Below are 8,813 nucleotides of genomic sequence, written 5' to 3'. Positions count from 1 at the left end.
GCATTCACACTTTGGTGACTGACCTGGAGGACTCACATCCATTGACTCATGTCAGTGAAGGGAAATTGAGCCTCAATTCTGAGACAAGCACCACCACAAATAAACTTTATTCATTACTACCACCAAAAACCTGATGTCCTTGGCTGAATGTATCAAAATATTCAAAACAGGAGATGCATTTTATTTTCTTTTACAGCTGTAACAATAGATTTGTTTTTTGGGTTTTTTTTTTTTTTTTTTTTTACATTTAAGGCATTTTTGTCTGATAGAATTAATTGGCTTTATGAAGAAGACATGATTTTGGTCAAGTGTCTAAGGTGGCAATCACATTTCCCTATTTTACTCTTAAGTCTAAATGTTGTAGCGGTAAATGTATGTGGCACCTATTATTTACAACTTTGATACATGAGCTACTAATAACCATACTGGCAATATTCTGTTGTGATTCACTGATGTGTAAATCATCACTTGGCGAAAACTTTCATTGTTACAAACAGGCTTGTTTATGTTATACAAACAGTTCCTGCGCTGGACTGACTCCTTTTCTTTTGAAATGAGAATGGCCCTTTAATAATGTAAATGGTCTGAATCCACAGCAGGGGCTCACACATTTACACCAGACGAAGGTGGCAGGTGCCAAGTCACAGAAACTCCACCTTTTATTAAAGTGTCGTGTAATAAAGATGGGAAAATTTCCTGTCAAGCAACACTCCCATCGTATAAAGTTTATTTTCCCAAATACCACCCTGGAAGGTTGCGGTACAAAAGTGCTTCCCAACCCATTTCCTCAAGGAAAACAAGTTAGGGACTACTGTGATATGGGTATATCAAGCAAAAATATAGCTCACATCTGTTTTTGTTGCATCTTAAAGTCAAAATTGATATAAAAACCGATGGGCCCCTGCAAGGTTATAAAATGGCCACACGCTGAAAAGTACTTAGTTCTTTTCTTCTTGGACTGTACAAATGCAGGGTGTAGCTCAGTAAGGCGATCATGAGTCGAGGTTAGTTCCACTTGCTTGACCGAGACGAAGCTTGCTAACCCTGACACTCAGCGCTTCACTGAACTCAGCCACAAGCAGAGCTGACCACCAGGGCAAAGTGTCACCAGGGATGAAAGCAGTTTACAGTAATTGTCTTGTGGAATCACTTATCATTTGCCTTTGCACCCAGAAGGGAATTAACAGTTTCCCAAAATCAATAAGCAACTGCGTTTTGATTTTCCTCCTTTAAGCAGGTGATGTAAGCATGTGCGCAAGAGTTAGGCTGATGGTAATGGGTGAGAACAAACTGCAGGAAGAGACTGAGAGGATTTGTTTTTAAGGCTCAGTGGATAGAGGGATTGAAACAAGAGTCAGCTCACCACTTCAGGATGCCCTGTTTGCTCTCGCTATTTTTGTGATGGAAGAGCATGCGGACCGACAGGGATTGTGGATAATGAACTATCTCTGCATCACTGCAACTATTATTTGAAGGTGAATGGACGGGTCAAAGTAGCTAGATACTCTCCGAATTGTAATAATGGACACTTGGCTTTACTGTCTCCTTTTACTGAAGTGTCCTCAGCAATAAAAGGAGTTTTGACAGTCACAATTGGTGAAGTACTCTGCAGGACAACGAGGGTCACTGGTATTTTTTACTGACTGAAACAAGGAGTGAAAAGTAGAAAAGCAGTTGCATGTTTGTGGGACTTGTTTTGAAGAATATCTTGATAAAAAAAAAAAAGAGTAATTAAATTCTGATATGACTGTAAGGGATGTAATTAAACACACACAAGAGTCATCCCAGGCGTCAACATGAGCTGCAACGGTTCAGCTAATGAGTATGACACCACCTTGTGGAGACAGAACAGATTTCTGATTAGAAAACACATGCTGGGAGGCAAACTGCAAACACTCCCTGTGTATTCACTTTACACTGTGCTTAGACATGCAGGCTGTTTCCTTTTTAATTGGAGAAGGAGGGCAGATCTGAAAAATGTGCTAATACGCCCGTAGAGCGCAGAGTCCTGAAAACGGTGGCACCTCTCACTAATCTTTTTACCTTGTGGACATAATTTATCCTGTTTCATTTATCAGAACTGCAGCATTAAGGACATTAGTTTGCAAATGTGTTACACTTCACTGTCTAGAAAGCAACACCACATGAAACTACAACCCCCCCACACTCCCAAAGTTCAATCAGGACTGATGAATTTTGAACTGATGTCCAGTCTTCAGTCTTGGACACTTTATTCCACTGATCTGGAGTGGACAACTGAAAAAAAAAGAAGAGAAATGAGAGGAGGAAGAGGAGCAGAGCGAGACAGCTCAACGCAGAGAGGCAGAGGCAGAGGAGAGGAGTGGCGATACAGTGGCGGATTTATGACTTCTTGTTTGCAGCATACTGCTGAAACAGACTCATAAATGTTTTTGATCGTCCACAAATAAATTACCCACAGCATGTCGGCTCAGCAGACAATAAATAATCCTAAAAAGTTTAATCATTCCATCCTTCCAATTTATTTTTGGAGAAATTTATATGAGCCCATATATACTGTATATATATGGGTATGTATACCCCATGTGTCACCTTCAAATCTATATGATTGTGGTGAAGTAATATGTTAAATAAAAATGTTGTGCCTGCAACATTGTGAGAAAGCAGCACTCGGGAAGCTTCTCGTTACTGCACCTGAATTCCTATTGGCTGGCTTCTCAGTGTTCACCCTTGCACCTCCTCCTCTTCCACAGCAAACAGCTTCCCACATGCATAGGTCAATAATACTTACTGTATAGTTACCCTTTCTGCAACTCATTATCACTCCCCAAGCTCAGAATATAAAAGAAAGCTTTGCTTATGTATCTCTAAAGATGCATCTCTACTTTATAGCTGCATGTGAAATGTGCTGCAGGTGGATATGTAATATCAGAAGATGCATTTCTGTGTAGGAAGTCGTATGTAGCATTGTTTGTGTTGGTGGGATGGCTGAGATTGACCAGTGTGTGGGACAGCGTGCATGTCTGTGTGTGTGTGTGTGTGTGTGTGTGTGTGTGTGTGTGTGTGTGTGTGTGTGTGTGTGTGAGTTCTTGTGAGTTGGCGGAGGTTTCCCTGGAGAAGCAGAGCAACAAAGCTGACCTTGCACTAAAAGCAAAAAGAAAAGACAATCATTTATTCATTGCTCGTGTTAAATGTTTCACTCTATCTTCTATTAGGTGTTCAGCTTTTATCTCAGCAGTCTTAAATTGTTTCTTCCTCTGCCTGGCAGATTATCGATCTCTCCAAACACTCTATCTTTGGTTTAGGACACCAAGATTGAGATCAGAATTTATGACCTTATCAGTGTGCATTCAGCATCTTCTCATTCACTGTTTGGAATCAGTTTTATACTTCTTCCAGCTTTTAAGAGCCACATTTACCAACCGTGCGACATTGTATATTTTTCAAACCCTTAAGCTTAACATCACTGTAAAAATGACTCTCATCAGACAGGGCCCAGCTTGCAATTTCAAACAGATAGCCTTCTACCCTCTAGGGCTTCCATTGAGAATGAATTAGTTCAATAAAATACCAAGAGGGCACTTAGAGAGCATACAATTAAACACCTTGCAGAAGAAGGCATTCTAGCTGTATTTCAAATGACCGAAAGCTTAGACTGATAAACGCGGCCGTTAAAAAAGACAGCACTCAATACTGTTTCAGTGGACAGTAAACAGATGTGCAACCTTGCCGCAGAATGGGCTGCCAGATTCAAAAAAGGATCGCTCTAATGATTGGGACGTCCTGAAGAGGGCATCATTTAACACTAACAGAGAAGTGGTAGCCTTTGCTTTTAATCTAAATTTATCATCCCATGACTGATTGAAACATCTCAATTATAAACATAATGTTTGAGTGAAAAATGTGTCAGCTTGACAACAGAGTCGCTGCTGAATAAACAATCAAACCGAGCTCGGTAACAGGACCCATCTTTTGCAGCAGCGTGAAGGGATGACGGCTTCTAAATGACTTTGATCGAATCAAACAGCTTTAAAGATCAATCTAAAGATTGTATAAAGTTAAAATGATGCATGAAACAACAATGAAAATGATTCTGCATATTCTGGACGATGTCCAGCTTCTTCTTCAGTGACTTTTGGCTGGACTCGTTACGTATCTGTGGGAGTGTTCATTTCAGGAGTCATGTCCAAACCAGTCTCCGGTGATATCTGTGGCTGACACAACTATCTCACACTGCGTTATATTCCTGTAACCTGGTATAGCAATAAAGCATTAATTGAAACCTACTCTCCATAATTAAACCAGATTAACTTAATTACATATGCTTCTGTCACGGTAATCAAATAGAGTTCAACCGTGCACTTGCATGTACCTCAGGTGTGAATAACAGTGCACCCCGGGGGATAACGTTACCATCACTGCCAAAGGCCTTTGGCATTTGTTTAGAAGACTTTGCTGCACATTTGTCTGTGGTCTAGATCTGGAAAAGTATCTCACCCACAGCAGCTTCTGCGAGGAGCTTCAGAAACTGTATTCTTAGAACAATGAAGCAACTCTCCTGTGAAAATAAGCTTGATACCTTCACAGGAAGGTTAATGTGGGTGCAATGATCCAAGGACCGCCATCTGTCCTCCAGGGGTTCTCCTTTATAGTGACAGCAATAGCTCATCTTGAAACTTCTCATCATGACTCTGCTTTTGGACAAGGGCTTGGACCTGTGTGCTGTGTAGAGGGCACGTTGAGCTGCACGGGATTGCCAAGGTACATCGCATGATGGATGACTGGAAGGAAGTCTCAGTTCTAAGCTTGGCCTGTCAGTAGGGATTTGTGCGTGTGTGTGTGTGTGTGTGGTTTTCAAGCACAGTAAAAGTCAATGGGGTGAGAGGGGGAGTCCAAAATCTATGACTTTAGTCCTTATATAGGACTAAGGTAATTATAAATGTCCTTCAAATGAGGATTATACCAGATCAGCATGAGGTTTCTGTTCTTCATAAAGCTGCTGGAAACGGAAAGAAGAACAAAGGTGTCTTTTCAAAAGTGCGAGTAGGAATAAAATTCAAGCCTTAGATTTACAGAAGAAGAAAAAACCTTATTGACTTCAACCAATGGCTAAGTGTATTGAAGTAGCTGGCAATAAAGAACTGTGGGTAAAACTCATGACATCCACCACACGAGCAGAGCGAGTTCTAGACCCTGCTGAAAGCGACTAAAAGAAAAACAAATCTTCAAAGTGAGCTGTAGTTGGTGCACTTAAATGACATGTTTGTCAGTGTTACTATTCATAGAAAAGTCATATTTTTATGACATTTTATTTTAAATATTTTCTTATAGAAGTAGAAACAAATATAGCATTTAAAGGTTGAATATAGTACTTACAGGCCAAATACTCAGTATGTTTTAACTTGTGGTAGGCAACAATTAGAGTGCTCTAAGCAAGGAGGAATTTTTACCAGGAAGGTCAATTAAAAGCTACTGAGAACGCTGCCTTGGAACTCAAACTTTTAGAGATTTGAGCAAATACTATAAATAATGAATGTAACATATTTCTGCATCAGGCAGTTATTTTATCACTAATTTCTCCACTGAAGAATGCCCATGTTTCTGGTTGCGTGAGCAATAGCTGACTTATGTCTCCTGCTGCATTGCCTTGAAATTCTAACAGCTGACAGATTCAACTTCACAGTTAAATATCGTTGCAAGTTGCAAAACAGCGTCTTCCTTTGATCCAAAAGACATCCTGTAGCTGGTAAGAACACAGTTTGTCTAGCAGGGGATCTTTTCTGATGTTCCCCATCTGTAGCCTTGCTGTCCTTATCCTCAATCCCAATAATCCCAATCCCACATGGGGAAGCTGGAGGCTATTCCAGCAACCATCAGACAAGAGGAGGATACACCATGGACAGGTCGTCAGTCCACCACAAATGGGAGCAGATGTTGCTTTAAAATATGTGTCCGTCTTTCAGCAACAATTGTGCCTTTCCAGATGCGCAAGATTCAGTTTCTGTGAGTACCAATGCATCCTCATACTATCATAGTTGCAGGCTTTTGAAGTGAGAGCTGATGACAAGTCGGATGGTTCCTTCAGTAAGTCTGGAGGAGGCATCACCCATTATTGAATTTCAAAGCTTCTGATTGATTTGACCAAAGAACCATTTTCAGCTTTGTCAGTCTATTTTAAATGAGCTTTAGCTCAGAGACGATTTCTACATTTTTGGATAATGTTCACAAATTGCTTCTGCTTTGCATTATAGAGCTTTAACCAGTTTAGTTATAAACTAAACAACATTCTTATAAAACTACTTCAGAAATTTGTAAATTCTTCATTTTGCAAATGAGGGAAACTAAGACACATAATAGCATCCTTTTAAATACAAACTGTAGCAAAAAACATGTAGCAAATTCTAATTTGCTACATGTTTTTCCCGCTGTTTATTTTAAAAGACATGTTGCTGTCATTCAATTCAAGGTAAGTTAATACTTTCTAATGGAATATTGAATTGTATCACTTTCACAATATCTGTTGTCTCCTTATGTACTCTTGTAAATAAAACTTAACTTTATAAAATTTTCACATCCTTGCACTCCATTTTATTTACATTTACAGTCTTGTACCTTTTTTTTGTTGGTGTTGAATTCAGATATAATATTTGAATTTTATAGTTGAAGACAGTTTAAGTTTAAGCCAAATGTACAGAGAAGAGATGTGCAATTCATTTAGTTCTCAGAGGAAACTACGTGGGTTCCCAAAGTGATGCTATTTGGGAAAGGTGAAAAGTTGCATGAAAGAAAAATAAAGGAAAGTGTATAGGGGCAGAACATGTTTTCCACGAAGAAAATTTGTTATAATAGTTCAAGCAGAGGCTCTCTTCTGGAGAGATTGTTTTATGTTCCTGTGATGGCATCTGAACAAAAAAAGAACTGCTGCGCTGTTTAACCTCTTGTTCCCGTTACTTTTTGTGCAGCAGACATTTTCCCCAAGTATTTGTTTTCATTTCCTTCCCTCATATGGGATTGTGATACTAAAACTTCATCCATAATCCCATTCCAGAAAATATAACTACAGTGTGCCATGCCCAAAACAAAGCATTTTCCTGATACAGTAAATCCTCACAATGTTACTTACTCATTTAATTTCTACATACATAAACACACCTCATGTCTTCATGTCCTGATGTTGATGCCTTTGTATTACAGCTGTCCTGATGAATGAAATATACTTTATTTACCTCAAAAGAAAATTACAAAGATGTCCCGTTTTGACATCATATGTGAAGATGTAAACTTCATGCACTTTTGCTTATAAAGATGCAGGTGAAGTCATTAAACCTTTTGCTTTCGTGTAAGACATAGGTTTAAGACCTAATGTGTGATACAGTTCTTTCACTTTCCAATTCCTCCAGAATCACAGCTGTGTTTTTTCTCTCTGGTTGTCACTCATGACTGGTTAAGACATTTTACTCCTAATGCTTCGGGGCTCTTGTCATGTCATGCGGATGATGCATTGCATTAAACACAACTAACTCTAAGAATGTGTAGCCATGATTTCTAACTGTGGATGTTACATTTTTGCCATGTTGGCAAGATCCTGTTTAAATACTCTGGTGAGATTGGACTGCATTGTCAGACATTATGCTTCTTCGATATCACATTCTTTTAGACTCTGACAAGGCCAATGTGAAAAAAATCTACAAAGCAGACACTTGCTGTGTTTGTTTTGCACATTTTCTGTGAAGAACTTGTAGAATATGTATCTTGAGTGCCCACTCTGCCCCTTAAATAATCCTAAAACCCTAAAAATGTTTAAAGAATGGTGTGCTTGTTTTGTCTAATTGTTACAACCTACCCCATTAGTGGGGTGGGTTGTAACAAAAGACCACGATGCATTTGACATTAACGGCAGATCTGTGTTATTCTTGCAGGGTTTTGAATTGGTTCAATGTGTAGGAAGGCAAGGCAAGTATAGCACCTTTTATGTACAAGACAATTCAAAGTGCTTCACATGAAAGCATTACAGATGGTGTAAAGAAAGTAGAAAAGACAACAACAAATAGGAAAAATCACAATAAAATCTGAAATTATATTAAAATAATTAAAAGGAAGATCACTTCAAATTTACTGTGTAGATTTCATGCATAGGCACATCAGAAAAGAAATGTTTTAACCTGGATTTAAGGGTTTATAATTGGGGAGAGTTTAATCTCCATTGGCCTAAACAAATGTGGATATTTTATATAAAAGTTTGACAGCTGTTATCTCTAAAATTCTTTAAAGTGGAACTATTATGTGCATTTCAGGCTAATTTATTTTTATTTCTGAGACCAGAAGGGCTGGGATTGATTGAGTTATTGTCACAAATCGCTTTATTTACTTCAGACCGACTCTCTCCGTTGGCTGTCAGATCAGCCTGTGGGCAAAACGAGTGGATTGAGACTCTTCCGCATTAAGCCCCGCCTCCTGCCACTGCACTACATCGGGAACGCGCACCACACCTGCTTTCACCGTCATTGTAACATCTCATAAACAGAAGGATTAGGCTAATATGAACTCAATAAAAAAAATAAAAAAATACAATGTCAACACATAGCATACAGCCCTACATGTTGGAACCTGAATCAGACCCTGAAAACGAAGTGGAAAACAGCAACCCACAGCAACGAATGCAGCAGGATGTCTCTCTTTGGTAAACTCACCAGCCATCGTTGGAAATAACTTTATCCGACGTTTTCCACCCGCCTGATGTATTTGTACATGCCCTTGTTAACCAGTAGAAGGTAACCAATCACCGAACCTTATCCCCCGGGACGTCACAAGGATTTCGAAGTAGGAAAAACTCT

Source organism: Telmatherina bonti (genome assembly GCF_933228915.1).
Source record: "Telmatherina bonti genome assembly, chromosome: 20".
In the NCBI taxonomy this organism is placed as follows: domain Eukaryota; kingdom Metazoa; phylum Chordata; class Actinopteri; order Atheriniformes; family Telmatherinidae; genus Telmatherina; species Telmatherina bonti.
This window is presented reverse-complemented; position numbering follows the sequence as displayed.